Source organism: Ambystoma mexicanum, chromosome 3p (assembly GCF_040938575.1).
Source record: "Ambystoma mexicanum isolate Mex_15411 chromosome 3p, UKY_AmexF1_1, whole genome shotgun sequence".
Classification (NCBI taxonomy): Eukaryota; Metazoa; Chordata; class Amphibia; order Caudata; family Ambystomatidae; genus Ambystoma; species Ambystoma mexicanum.
The window spans coordinates 272,783,928-272,799,586 of NC_090925.1; the positions used below are offsets into that span (position 1 = coordinate 272,783,928).

At 45.2% G+C, this 15,659-nt stretch overlaps 1 long non-coding RNA gene across 1 annotated transcript in view; it reads left to right on the forward strand.

The window, feature by feature from the left end:
- Nucleotides 1-5,195: 5,195 nt before the first annotated feature.
- The window catches only part of LOC138579527 (uncharacterized), a 45,480-nt gene continuing 35,016 nt past the window's right edge, over nucleotides 5,196-15,659 (forward strand). Inside the window, exon 1 of the long non-coding RNA XR_011304040.1 lies at nucleotides 5,196-5,336. This is a non-coding gene — a long non-coding RNA (uncharacterized lncRNA). The remainder of the gene's footprint in view (nucleotides 5,337-15,659) is intronic.

A 15,659-nucleotide genomic window follows, 5' to 3' on the forward strand; every position in this document is an offset into this window, starting at 1 on the left:
AGTACATCCTCTGACAAACTGGCATGCCACCTGCTCCAAAGGCAATACCGGCTCTCTGTCCACACCAAGAAGAGAGCCCTCATCCAAGCCTGCATCTCCGCGGCATCTAACAGCTCGGCCAAACTCTCTGCAAGTATCTGGCCAATCCTGCTGCAGTCTCTACCTCTCCTGTCCCCTCCCAGGCCCTCTGCATGGCCCTGGATTCACATTTCATCTCTAAAATTCAGGACATCCTGTCCTCTCTCTCTTCCTCTCCCCCTCCTCCCTCTACTCCCTGCTCTTCCTCTGGAACTTCTTCGGCCACCTCTCCTCCCTCCTTCTCTGCATTTCCCCTGTTCTCCTCAGACAAGGTTTCTAGACAAGTCCAATCTATGAAAGTCTCGTCAAAACAGGTTCACCCCTGTTCCTCCAAAACCTCAAGGACCACATTGACACCTTGGCTCCAGCTGTGGCTGATTTCTGCAACCACTCCTTCACCGCTGGAGTCTTCCCCTCCCCACTGAAGCACTCCCTTGTGCACCCCCTTTTTAAGAAACCTTCTACCTACCCTTCCTGCCCAGCTAACTATCGTCCAATCTCCATCACTCCTTTCCTGGGCAGGCTCCTGGAAAGGCTGGCCATCTCCCAGCTCAATCTTCACTCTGAATCTGTTGGTTGTCTCCATGACCATCAGTCTGGCTTCAGAGATGCCAGAAGCACGGAAACTGCTCTCCTGAAAATCTGTGAAGATCTGCTCTCCGACCATGATTCCAACACCCCCTGTGTCCTTATCTTACTTGATCTCTCTTCTGCCTTTGACATGTTCAACCATGCCATCCTGCTCAACCGTCTCTGTGATAGCCTGGGTATCACTGATCAGGCCCTGAGTTGGCTGAACTTCTTCCTCTCCAATCGACCCTCCCAGGTCCAACTTGGGTCCTTCCTCTCATCTATCTCTATCTCTACCTCTGTTGTTCCCCAGCGGTCTAACCTCTCTCCCTAGCTGTTCAACCAATACCTGGCACTTCTTGCCCACCACATTGCTGCTCTCTGCCCCAATTTTCAGTGCTATGTGGATGACACTCACCTCATTTTCAGGCTCCCTTCAGCCACCTCTCCTCCTTCTCTCATCTCTGACTGTCTGTCTGCCATCCAGGAGTGGTGTGCCACCAATGAACTCTGCCTTTATGCCAGAAAGACAGAGATTCTCCTCATTGGCACACCTGCTTCCTCCTTTCCTGTCACTCTCTGGCTGGCCTCTCTTGGCCCTCTTCCTGCTCCCACCTGTAAGGCTAAAAACCTTGAGGTCATCTTCGATGTCACACTTTCCTTCTCTCCTCACATCTCTGACATCTCTAAAAAGTCACACTATCAATTGCACCTCCTCAGAGGTATTCTTCCTTTCCTCTCCTTCCCCCAGAAGGTCACTGTCTCCAGAGCTCTGGTTCTCTCTAGGCTGGACTACTGAAACAGTCTCTTTCTAAATCTGCCTGCCTCTACTCTCTGCCCTCTGCAACAATCCAAAACAGGACTGTGAGACTTGTCCTTGGCCTCAAGCCCAGGGATCATATCTCTCCAGGGCTGAAATCTCTGCACTGGCTCCCAGTGGCTGCGAGGATTAAGTTCAAAACCCTCTGCATTGTCCACACAGTCTTCTGGGGCCTCAATATCTTCAACTCTCTCTTCCTAAATATCTTCCTTCTCGAGCTCTTCGCTCATCCGCCTCCAACTCCCTCAGGGTCACTCGCTTCTCCAAGCAACGAATTGGTGGTAGATCTTTCTTCGCTGGGGCCTGCCTTTGGAACAGCCTCCCTGCCTCCCTGAAACTTGATGAGAATCATCTCTGGTTCCGGAAGCACCTCAAAACCTTTCTCTTTGCTTCTGCCTTTTCTCCTCCTCTCCCCTGCTGACTTCTTGGCTGAAACCGAAACTGCACTGGTTACCTGGCCACCCTCTAATCTCGGGCCTGGGTCCGCTCCCTCGCCAGTCGCCCACCTGCTCTGCCTTCCTGGCAACCCCTTCACTTGGGGACTGTTTTCTGTATCCCTACAGTCCCACTACCAGCACTTGACACCTGTTGTCTGCGCTCACCCTTGCACTTGCCACAAGCTGGCCGCACATTTATTTATTGTCTTTATTTATTTTACTGTTATCCTATGTACTGCACTGCCCCCTCCCCTTTCCTCCCGCACTTCTCCCCTTGCCCCCTCCCCTACACTTGCACGATCTGAATGCCACCTGGCCTAGTAGGATCGTTGTCTCTGTCTTCCCTCTGTTTCCCCTCCCTTGCCTCGTTGCGCCTTGAAGCACTTCTGTATAGGCGCGTTATGAATGCCATATCATATATCATACAATCTCATTCATGCTCCCAAACCGCCCAACCCCGTCCAAATCTACTTTTTGGAAACATAACAAAAATAATAAAACCCCAGGACCATTACAGATGCAGGAAACTCCTCTTTTAGAACTCTGTCCAGGCGCTCTGGGGCAAAATACATGAAAACCTCAAAATGTGCATATGGATTGCACCAACAGAAGTGACTTCACAGAAAAGGACATTTCAATGAGCATCACCAGTCTTTGATAGTTGGAGGCACCAATGAAGTGACTTTAGAAGAAGTTGCCATAGGTAAGCCAAATGGCAAATAAAACCAAATGTAAGTTAGTTAAGGACCAATTTACCTGAAAAGGCAGCAGCAGCACTACACAGGGACTCTACACCTTTTGCCGTCCAAGTCAGCAAACAAAGAGGGCTACTACTCCCCAAACCTGTCCATATAAGCATTTCCCTGCCTCCCACCATCCAGTCTTCCCTTTGGATAGCCCCTCACACCTTGCCCCAGTATGCCAGGTGCCCCTTCCCTTTGCAGCTGCCTGCACCCCTTCCCCCAGAGCCAGTGGATCCCCACAGCTGGTGGGGGTCCCCCCTAGGTCCTTGGGGGCTGGAGATGGGAAGGGGGGAGGGGAGGGAAGGTGTGAGACCTTGACAGAGAAAGAAAGAGAGAGGCTGACGTAAAGGTAAATAGTGAATGGGGGAAAGAGGGGTCAGAGGGAGAGAGAGAGAAAGAAAAAGGAAAAAAAAACTACCACGTATGGTGGGGGCCAGGTACCTACCTGCTCAGTACCCACAGGTGCCACTTGGTCTCCAGCTTTCCTCGAAAGGAGCCTCCAGAGTCAGGCGGTGCGAACAGCTATTTTAGGAGCTCATTGTATGCATTGAAATGTCCCCCAAAGTGTCATAACTTGTGAACATGTCTACTGCTGATGGGTACTCGCAGCGCTATACGCACATTGACATATGCACGTTGTCCTGGAAAACTCTTGCGTTTGTGTCCATTATGTATTTTGTGTGCATGTTTACCCGAGTTGTGTTTGTGCTTATTGTGTACTATGTGCATGTGCGTTGTGTTAAGTATGTGTTTATTGCGTGTTATGTCTGTGAAGTTTATTAGGTGTCTTTTTTTAGCGCGTGCATTAAGTGTTACATTTATGTAATCTGTACAAGGCTATATTGCTGGTCACACACACACACACCTCCACCACCCACCTCCCTGCAACATTTACCCCCGAGTTCACGCGATTCACTTTTGGAGGATTATTGTGAATTATGAAGCGCCACAACGTCGAAACCGACACCACAAGTGGGCGTCTCTGTGAGTTGGGCCTCCCTCTGCTGGGAAGCACGTTTCTGAGTGGTATGATCGTCGATGTGGCGGCTAAAATAGCTCGTTGGGCTCATGTGGGAGTAATCTCTGCATAAGTGAACCTGTCTCAGGCTTTCTCATTTAAAAGGCTGAAACGTCAGTGGGCCTGATTTTTCACTAATGTTTTCAATGGGGCTTTTCCATGTTAAAACATTTTTTTAAATGAAGCCATGTCGCTCTGTTCAAGTCATGGAAAATGAACTTGAATGAAGGGGGGGGTGTTGGGTGGGCTGTCCCCACAGTTGAACGGACCAGAACATTTAGTGGCAGTGTTCGGATGGCGAGAGGTGTTGAAAAAGCATCAGTCCATAAAACTCAGGGTTTCGAGGGACATTTTTATAAAAATGTATTTTCGGGTTTATGCGTCACCCGTGGTTGTGTAGTGTGCGTTTATGTGGGTGTGTGGTTTCGAGGGACATTTTTAAAAATGGATTTTCGGGTTTATGCCTCCCTTACCACATGCATTACGTAATGCATTGCAGTGATTCCACCTGCGGTATTCACCTCGGAATCATGCAGAGTGGTTAAACCGGGCACGTTCCACCACTACCACTGACCTCTAAATGAAGCCCTTTGTTTTTGGGTGTAATCCCTTCTACCACTTATCTACTTACTTACTAACCTTCCTAGGAGTGGGATTACCCCTTGCACCTCCGACTCTGACCCCCTCTCACCACCCTAATCTTGCTCCTGGTAAAGATTTTGTCACTGGTTACCCACCACATCTTTGAATGGTCTTCCTCCTATCCTTTAAACTATTTTTTAGTAACTACTTAAATCTTGTTTAAGAAAAATCAAAAATTTGCAAAAAGACATTTTTGAGGGCTGTAGCTTGTCCGATTCAAGATACCTGGCAGGAGATATTCACTGGCCGCCCCTCTATGCAGCACTATAAACCACATGAAAAGTGTCAAGCCGCTACATTCTGCTTTCCGTTACTAAAGCACACTAGCCTTCACTTCTGTCAGCTGTTGGGATGCTGGTGGAGGGGCCACAATCCTAGAAATTGTGGTTTTCAGGAGTTGTTTTAGAGTTCTTCGATTGTCCAACCAGTGGTTAGGGTGGCACGTAATGCCCAAAGTTTGGCGGATTACTTAAAGGACTGTTAGTTATACATCACCCAGTGAAGGCATGGCAGCACTGTCCAGTGGAAACTCGCATGCAAGTCTGCTGGCATTCTTCTTCTTCTTATTATTATGTCTGCGTAAAAACCACAGAAGTGCTCTGCCCTCGTAGCCTAATCGTGCCGGGTTATTTCATGCGGGCATTGCTTGATGTTTCCATTTGTGGAGATATATATTCACTCTCAATCTAGCTATAAAGCTCCTTTCTGGTGTTCTGGTGTATTCGTAGCAATAACATTACGCCTTCTGGCAGCCTACCTGCCTTACAAACGTCTTTAATGAGCGTCGTTCTCTACTTGATAAGCTGCCATGTGTTCCTTAGTTGCGGGTGTTGACAAACCGGTTTGACTGGGGGTTGAAACTTTTTTATTAAATCGCTTCTTAAACTTTCCGTTCTGTTTTTGCGGAGAGCTCTGTGCCTGTATCTTCCCTGCTGGACTACACCCGCCGCCCCCCTGTATCTTCCCTGCTGGACTACATCCCCCAGAATGCTCAGAACACCAACTCTTCTTCAACCACTTATCAGAAGGTTTGTAAGATGAATGGGCGCGAGTTGATTGTATGCAGAACTTCAAAGTCATGCCACGGAGACAGCAGTGTTCAGCGTGTAGCTTCACCCATGGTTGTTGTTTAGTGTGCGTTTATGTGGGTGTGTTTGTTAAGCGAGGAAAACCGAGTTCAACTGTAGTACTTGACCAAACCGTGTGATCTTCAGGTAATCACGTTATGCGTCCCAGAGCCTCAAATATTCATGAAACATTCAAGGAAAAATGATTGTGTAATAAAAAGCGGTCAAATGGGACAACCGCCACACAATACTAGTGTCCTCTGGGTTCATATTTGTTCCGTCCGATGGGTTTGTGCTCTTTCCGGCTCTTTTGGACTCGCTCCAGACCCGGCTTCACTCTGTTCTGTTATTTTAGTCAGCCTGGCTCAGATAAAGTTAACAAAACTGCACCCCTGGCACCCCAGAATGACAGACACACCACATTCCTGGTGTCAAAAAATCCTATCCGTTAAGTAATGACTGAGCATGTGCACGCATGCTCAGTCAGCAAGATAGGATTTTTTGACACATAGCAAAAAGTGACGTTACACCGGCCTTGAGGGCAGCAGCGCCCTGGGCGAATTGGTGCCCCCCCTCGCCCTTTGCACGCCCCTGGGTAACAGGGGGCGGAGCGGAAGGGGGCGGGGCCAGGAGGGGTCACTTTTTTTTTCTTTTTTTTTTCTTAAACCTCCTTGCTCTGGTGAGGAGGTAATGAAATGAATAGGGCGCGTTAGCACCCCATTGTCATTGAATGAGCCCGCCGCCGCGGGTACATTCAATGACAATGAGGTGTCTGCCATGCCTTATGCCATTACGCCAGCTCGGGGGAGCCCTTGAAAGACTCCCCCGAGCTGGCGTGGTGGGGGGGCCAATGGTGCCTTTTTGCTGTTACAGGCACCCACGGTGGTGGGCACTTTTAACAGAAAAGTGCTGCCTGCCACGCCATCTCCCACAACACCAGCACGGGGGAGCCCTTGAAAGACTCCCCCGAGCTGGCATGGTGGGGGTTTATGGCGCCCTGGGAGGCGTGGTGCCCCGGGCAGTCGCCAGGCTCGCCCCTCCTAAGGCCGGCTCTGTGTGTGAGGTATACCCTTGATGACACGTTGCCTTTACGGTAAGCACTTTTAGTATTTTAATGGCGGGACGGTACTTTTGGAGAGGGCAGCAGTTTTGACATGTTTAATTTTTTTAGTCGGTCCTCATTTAAACATGCATCATTTGTTTGTCTGTATCTGGGCTGTTTCCTGTCTCTCTGCGGGCGATGATTTGACCTTCAGATGGGCGGGCACAATTCAGAACCTTCCACTTCCAAGTTTAAATCGATGGCTCACTGGCATTTCCTGCATTGTCATGGTTCCCACCACTCCAACCCGAGGGCCATTGTTCTGAGAGAGCGTTTTGAAGCGTCTTTGTCACCTCTGCGCGTCTGCACTTACAGACGCACAGCTGGGGGCCTTGGTCACCACGGGAAATTCCCTTTTCTGCAAAGATCACCAACCATTAAAGCTCGCAAAGGCCTCATCCACTTCGAAGATGCTCTTGCTGGAGATAGCCTTCCCCCGCCCGTGTCCCTGCCCTTGATGCAGCTCGAGTGCCCGGATGACAAGGAACAACAGGAGCTTGAAAATGGGACGGTGGGGTGCTCTAAAACAGTATAAAAGGCTAGCTCCGGAAGCGCGTACATTCGCTCGTGCCTGCGTGGGGCCCGTCCGCCTTCATATGTAAAGGCCTCAAGCATGCCGCATGGTGGCGGCTGACATTTTCAAGAGCAAGCTCCTTTTAATCGCACACGGTTTCCTACTGAACAAAGGTTTAGAGGGCCACAAAAGCGTGAGTAAGGCATGCACACACATCATGCATTACGCAGTGCTAATTCGTGATAGCAGCACTATATATTTTTTTCAGAGCTCTTATCAGCAAAGATGTCAAATGTTCTTCTTTTAAAGTTTTCTGGAAGATGTTCACTTTATTTGCAAGTCTTTCTTGAAACCTATAAGAAAGTGACCCACAAACAGCTGTGGGTTACCGCCTGTAAACACTGTGTGAATCTTGAATATTTGAAAGTCAATTAGCCATCCTCTAAAGGCCTTCATTGGTCAGCCCACTCCCACGTGACTAGGGCTTGGGAGAAGGTATGGAGCCCTTTGGTGCCTCTGCAACACTTAAATGGGGACTGCAGAGACCAGCCACAGTCTCCAAGCCCAGCTACAGCAGCATCCATGACTAATCAGGTGCCAGCTCACCTCAGCATGCAGCATGTTCTTAAGGCTCTCATTGGTTAATCCAGTACCACGTGACCAGAACTTGGGAGAAAGTTAATAGCTCTTTACACTCTTCTGCCACCGCACAACTGCTATGGAGCAGTGAAGACAAGGATCAGTGCCAACACTAGGCTTACACAGAATCCATGCTGGATCAAGACCCACTTTGCCCCTGGGATGCCCTAATCCGAATGACTTCATTGGACAATCCAACCCCACGGAACGGGGACTCCATCATAAAAAGGAAAGGGGGTTTTCAGCCCATCTTTGTCAGGAAAAGGGCATTTGGCAAAGGGTCCCACCTGTTCTGCTGGCTTGTCCTCCATAACCCGTATTCAACAAGGCAATGTCCATCTCATTTCCCATCAACTGATTTTCAGCATTACATTTTTTGGGAATTCCAAAATTCAAACAATGAGAAATACATACCATCAAGCGAGACATAAAATAAAAAGAAAATAACATCTGTGGGCATATAGAGAAGCCCTGCGAACCCCATAAGATAGTTTACTTAGAAAGGGGCTACACCCACTCCATGAAACATCTTTCCCAGAGACAAGCCAAACATGATGTGGCATCCCACAGTAACACCTCACTTGTCCTGCAGGCACACGGAAACCAATCAGACCAATTTCTTTTATTTTTATGTTTAGGGGTAGCAGGGAGACCTCAGGGGTCGCAGGTGTGACTCCTGTCGACCCCTGAATGACACCCCTGATGCCATGACAGCTTGATTACATTTAGTTGCTTTTTCATATGGGATATATAGTCTTCCCTGGCATGACTGAACACTGCAATGCCACCTAAGTAAGAACGTTGACGTCCTCTCGTCCTGAGAGTACCTGGTCTACATCCTGTGAAAGGAAGCAGGGGCAATGTTTTAACCAAAAGGACATGACAGTGAATTGGAGTGGAAAGGGCTAACCCTACCTTTTACTTGATCAGTTGGGCCAACCTGCCAGGATTCTGCCAGGAGGTCGAACGTACTCATGAATTTGGCAGCACCAAATCTGTGAATCAATTTGTCAAACCTAGGGATGGGGTTTGTGTACGAATTGCCATCTGGCAAGGGTGTATTAATAACATTATGTAGGTATTTCCATCTCAGAGTGGATGATCTGATAACCAGATCCCCTTTTATAAGCTCCATGCCAAAAGCATAGTGACATGTGAACTGATGCTTCAGCCTCCTGATTTGTAGTGTCAGCCTCCTGATTTGTAGTGCATGCTGTCCACCGGAACAGAACACATTCAGAGATCACATGTGCCCCTTTGACAGCTTCTGTGGCAGCCAAGACACTTCAGTGCAGAGGCTGCATGTAAGGTCTGCACCTCTCTTCCAATTAACATAGTTTGAGGAATGACTGTTCAGGTGGTGGTTTAATCTTTAAACATAAAGCCATCCTTGGGTTTAGGGTATGGTGGATAGTACTTCACATAAATATAAGCAGCCATATCTGATTTATATCATACATGTGGTAACACTGAGAGCCCATGCCAGCTGTGGAAGGATTGTATGTATTCTGGTCAGACACCCTGGACCCTTCCAGCCTGCAGGGCAAAGACTAAAAGACTGTGCCTCTCCTTCTTGAGGTCTGGACATACCTCCCCCAGCATGACAGCTTCCCAGCATGTGATGTCCTGGGAAACAGGAAGGCAAGGGTACACTTAACCAGGGCGTTGAATCGCAAAAGGGCTGTTGATGCTATGGGTTTGAGAACGGAGTGGGATTATTGTAGCCCATGGTTGCAGAAGTGATTTTGATGGAGGTCTGAATGTATCACACAAATCTCATGGAGTGAGCTGAATCATCTATGGAGATGAGCTAGTGGCAGGGACGCCTCGTGCGTCCCGGTGTAAGAAGAAAAATCTTTTTTTTAGCACCCCAGGTTACCGCTTTGGCAGCCCAGGGTGCTAGTGGCCTTCATGCTACAGTTCCTGGAGCAGGGGATGAATGCCACATTATTCCCATTAGCATAACACATAATGCTAATGGAAATGTTGGAAAATCTTATCAAGTCTATGTTCTTTACTGAGAAATATGAAGTAGATGGAGTTTATAAGATTTTGTTTAGTTCTATTTTTGAACTGTGAAAGGTGGTTTCTAAAAGAACCCTTCTTTGATTATTATTATTATTATTTTTTTGTTGCTGAAGAGGTTAGAACGTAAGGTGGGGAGAGAAATGAGGGAAGAGGCACCAAGCTGTAATATGGAGGTGCAGGTGGGCAGGGGAAGATGTTGTGCATGTTTTACATCTAAAGTAGGGGGCAATGTTTCTCATGCTCCTTGATTACAGCTTCAACAGCACTTTGAAACTGCTCCCCCCGCAAAGTGGTGTGTTGCAGTATATACAGTGGTCTGTTGTCTTCGAAAGATATGGCTCAACAGCCTCTTTTATTGCTTGCAAGGTAGCTGGTGGGATTTTGTATCCCACAGAAGTAGGCTGTGTGGTTACAGTACTGGCTGGGGAAGATGAGGTGGAGGAAGACAGCGTACTACTTGCTAAGAAAGGAACAACCTTTCTGAGAGCATTGCAGTGGTGGGATTGTGTGTGGCGGCGCATGGAGGTAGTCCCATAGGAGTACTGTCCAGGTAGTCTGTGACTGAGTACAACGTTGCACTCAGTGCATTTCACTTTGGTAGCTTTGCTTTTGGTACATTCCCAACAGTGGTAAAGAACGGCCACACCCATGATTCTCTCGGGGTGCTAGAGGTAGGCACTTCCTCTACCTCATCTTCTTGCTCCTCTTCACTGTTTTGGACGTGCTGTGCTTTTGTTGTTGTGTCAGTACTCCAGCAGGTGGTGGTGGTGGCTCTTGGGGAGGAGGGATGGCAACCTTTTAATGCCATATTTAAGATAAATGGCAGTTTTGCTAATATTCTTCCAAGTTATGCTCTTTACTAGATTGTTAATGGATAATGAGTAAAAATAGGTTTAAGAGCTGTGCAAGGGTACATTTTAAGCTTGTAAACTCCTAGATCAGCAGAAAATGCAGTCACGAACTGTCCATGAATCATGGACCAGATCGTGAAGTGCAGATGCGTTCGTAGACACCTCATCATGGAGCACACACATGGTTGGACATGTGACACTGACCAGAAAGTCCAAGATGATGTCAGACATTCGAGGATGTCGACGAACACAAAAACAGTGGAAAAAGTTGCAAAAAATATATACAAGTTTTAAAAATGATGCAAGAAGGTGGCTAATGGCAGAGCTTTAAGGTGAAACTTTGTAAATTGGACAGAAATGTTGCTATATAGGGGTAAGTATGACATTAGCAAGTTGTAGGAAATTTGCATGCACTGGTAAAAACTCATGAAATTCACCGAAAAAACATTGTTAAAGAGACGTTATGGCTAAGTTGTGCAAATAAAATTCTATGAAATTCAGTGAAAAAAGGTTGTTAAAGGGATGTTATGGTTAAAAGTAAAATCGAAAAACATCAGAAATATGTCAATTATGGCAAGCCAGGCAACCATAACTTACTCTACCACCGTGCACTGCTAAAACTAACACCCAGGACATCAAGCATGAAATCACAAATGTCATTGACGTCACTGATGACATCACATATCTGGGCCTCTTGTTTCTGTTCACTGACATATCTAGGATATGTTTTTTTTTATCACTGACAGTCAGAATATTACATTTCAAAATTGCTATGTATATATATATATAGACGTAAACCTTGTCATATGTTTTTTAAGTACTTTCCTTAGGGTTTGGTCTAAGCTCATTGTGCACATACACAGGGCAATAAGCAAGCCTCAACCACACAATTCATTTGTATACATGAAGATGAACTTTAATATTATTAACATTTTCTGGTGATGCTGTTTCTTTCTTCCTTACTTTAGTTTCCCTGTATGTGCCTCTGATTTGTATGCAGTGTGGGTCTTCATATATATTGTGTGTACTAGCACAATTGTGTAGTAAGTCTTGAATTGTTAGCTAGTTATTACATGTTTAACATTACTCTCATAGGGTAGCATTACTATTTTACTATCCAAAAGTACAAGATGAAAAATATTGTACTTGGTGCATGCTGCAACCAATGCCTATGTTTATGTATGATTGGGTTCCTGTATTAATAACAACACTCCAGTACAATGTTTTGTTTAGATGAGTACATTATTTAATAGATTAACTAGTTCATGATAGATCTTCCCTAGCTGAAGATTAGATGACCATCCCCCCAACCCGCATTCCTCCTCCCATCACTTCTCGTGCAGAGATCTTGGAAGTCAGCCAGGAGAGTCTGAGAGGTGTAGGTATTATAGGTGTGTTTACAAGGAAAAACAATTGAGAACACACCTTTTTGATGGCAGGATTCATTTTTTGATCTATCTGCACTGTTTCTTACAGATGCTTCCTCTGCAGTGGACTATTTCCCCGCCTTGTGCTGGCTCTACATGCACCATACAAGTGTCCTTCCTGGACTTGATAAACCACAAAACACACTCTACATGGCAGAGGCATCTTGATGTTCAATTCATAAGCCCAATGTTGTACCCTTTAGGAACTCAGTAGGCTAAATTCTTTTGTCTTTTATAGGTCATTTTCAATCCATTTGAGACACCCTGTGAATCCATACAGTATACTTTTCCATTAAATTTGGGACTGGTCAGATCACTGAACAGTAAGATTGTGGTTTGGTTGCATACTTAGACAGGTAGTATTAGGCGGCGTCTGTGTGTTCACTAGTGGGTTTTGTATACATGTTTTAATACTCCACATGAAGCATGCAGAAGCAGGGTGATACTCACATTAGGATGAGATTCCACCCTGATTTTTACAGCCTATTAGATAAGAGACTAAAGTTGCTCACACTTGCAAATTACATACAGTTTACTGGATACTTTAGACCTAAGCTTTCAAAATATGAGCATAAACACAATGTCTGAATTACAAATTACATAATTCTATATATGTAACATTGATAATCAATAATAATGCAGTTGTGGATCAATATTTTAATTCTGTAAATGTCATTAAGTTATTGTAGTGTAAATCAGTAAAAATAGACTTCAAAATCGAACTTAATCTTTCATTCAATTCCAACAAAAGATATTTTCAATATAATCAGACGCCAAAAAAAGTGTTCTTCTGTGTTTCCGGTTTCGAGTGACCTGCCCTACCTTCAGCATCCATACATAGGGGGCATCAGAAGATTAAAACATATAGCAGACTTTTTGTTTTTCTTTGTTTAGTTAATGTGACTTGCCACCTACCAGAAGAACCCTCTATAGAAGTTACGCCTGGTGTTGTCTCTCCAGTGGGGTGGAGGTGTCTCCTGCAGGGGTGTTCAGAGCAGGTAAGTGCCCCCGGAGAATTACATATTGGCAAATTATGCAAATGTTCTCCCTGTCCATGCGAAAGAGAAAGTCTTCATGTTTGTATTGATGTAAACTAAAGCCAACTAGGGGTATATTTCCAGCACAAACGTAAAGGAGAACTTATGTTATAATGGATTGAGCAGGGCCTCGTGATGCATTTTATTGCACACACACAAATCACAGAACCTGATGAAGTTCTTAGGTGGTTGAGAAAGATGGTAAAACATGACGCAGTACCCAAAGTTTACTGGTGCCAAATAAATAATGGATATTGGGACGATAGTATACAAATGATTTACTTGGGGTAATAGAAAGAACTACAACCAAAAAAGGCACAACAAGACCACTTCTTTGAGGTATAAACATACATATTTACGTAACTCAAGGCAGATCCAAACAGCAGAGTATTCGGCAAACATCTTAGTTTCATCGGAACTTGTTCAAGTAGGAGGGGGATTGGGAGGGAGTTGGAAACGGAAGAGAATTGGCAATAGATCAGGGATATTCAATCTTTTGGCTCTCCAGATGTTTTGGACTCCTATCTGACCCAGCTGGCAGAGTCAATGACGAGGGATTATGGAAACCGTAATCCAGAACATCGGGCAAGGCACAGGTTGCAGAGTAGAGCAATCTCAATTAAAACAATGAAACTGAATTGGGGAGGTTGGCCTTAGGCTGCTGGTGTTTGAGCAGCTTAGTAAGAGTCAAGACGCTCTTGGGTCATGGGGTTGCTTCAGCGGCAGTGCACTGTTTGGGTGACAAGGTTCCAAATACAATGGTATTAATTCCATGAATAGCAGGTTATATGCTGCACTTTGGGAACATAATCTGCAGTGAGAATCACCGTATGTGATGGAGTGACCTCAACCTGAGAGTACGCACTGGGCAATAATGGTAAATAGTATCCTTAATTATCCTCATACATGTTAAATCATCCCTGCCTGCTTCACAGCGCAAGAAGCTTTCCTAAATCCAACCTGCACTGTGCATCTGAATATGACTCAGGAAATGTGCCTTGTAGTGTGTTTTTTTTAGAAATATGTACATCACACAACGTGTGTGTTTGTAGAGCACACCACGGACTCCAAGAGGTTATTTTGGCACTATACAGCAATAAAAGATGTATATTGTGCTACTCAACTCAATGTTAGGTATGTTATTGACGTCAGAAGGATCAAGGGCTATGTGGATCAGCCAGGATATGATTAAGTGCCTGTGATGTCAAATACAGATCCCTGTGGTCGAGAATTTGCCCACTGAGACCCGTATTCGGCGTATCACATGGATGTCATTTAGGGGTCACCAGAGGTCGCAACTGCGACCTCTGAGTTCTCCTTTGCAACGTCTGTGGTCTCCCTTGCAACCTCTAAAAAAAAACTAAAAAACAACAAAAAAAGATATTTTTTTCTTTTTCTTTATGCAAGCTGCTGGGCTGTGGCCAGCACCATGCGGCTCTTTACTTCTGGAGTGGCTGGCTTTCTTGTCCAGGCCCCTTAAAAAGAGTGCCACAAGTCGAACACTTTCAGCACTGACCCTAAATAAGAAAGAGTAGGAATACGAAATAATTTGTCTTTCTGGAATTCTATACAATAATTGCTAGACTCATGAAAGGTTTATTTAAGGCACACTTCAGGGGGTGAGTCATTGATTTAGTCTGTTCTTAAATGCCTCAACTTAGCCTTTCATCCTTCTGAGGTCGATAAATGAGTACCAGCACAGGTTGGGTGATATTGGGTGTATATTTTTTCTATATAAAGCACTTAAGCGTAAGTGCTATATAATAACACATCGTTATTATTTGGCCATGGAAGTCTGCTTGCATTCACAGTAGTTTGGTAATATGGGCCTATACACACTGATCTTAACGATAAATATGGCAATCCATTCTTGTATGAAATGTACATCACATTATAGTGACATTATAACCATATTTTCCGTAGTGTACAATGCTATGTGATGCCACTTCCTGTTTTGTCAATGGGTGAAAGGTCGTGTTCCATTGCTTCCCGCGATATCACTTCGGGTGGGGTCAAATGACATCACTTCCTGTTATGTCCTAATAGGGTCAAGGGTCGAATGATGTCACTTCTGCTACCCCTGGCATTTTGGTGAAATGACGCCCCTGGCATATCATGCTCCCTCCATCTGACTACTTGTCAGATACTTGTGGTGGGGAGTTCCCCTGTAGTAGCAGGTTTGCCTGCCCCATACCCCCAGAAAATACAACTTCAATTTTATTCTGGAGAGGCACATTTTGGATTTGAGTTAATTATCCATTTGTTGTATATATTCGCCCGTAACAGCTACGCATTCTCATGGATCTATCAACAATGGGAATGCACATGGTCTTGTGCAGGATCTGTGTTGCAATACAAGTCAAAGGCAATTTGAAATTTGCAAGTCAATGGTTAAAATGGAAACAAAAAAAGAAATGTATTGGAATGATAAGCAATCCAATATAATCCAAAGAACACAATATGAAAATCAAACAGCAACTAAAAACAAAGCGAGAATAAAACTACAATTTGGAAGAAATAAAATGTGTCCAAACGGAGAAATATATATATTTGTTTACATTAGATTCTATTCCTAAACAAGGAACCCGATATAATCTTCTCACTAGCCCCTAGATATCACGGGCACCAGCCTCCTTGCAAAATATGCCATAGCAAAGACAGCAAAGACAGCCGCTACCTTGTGTAC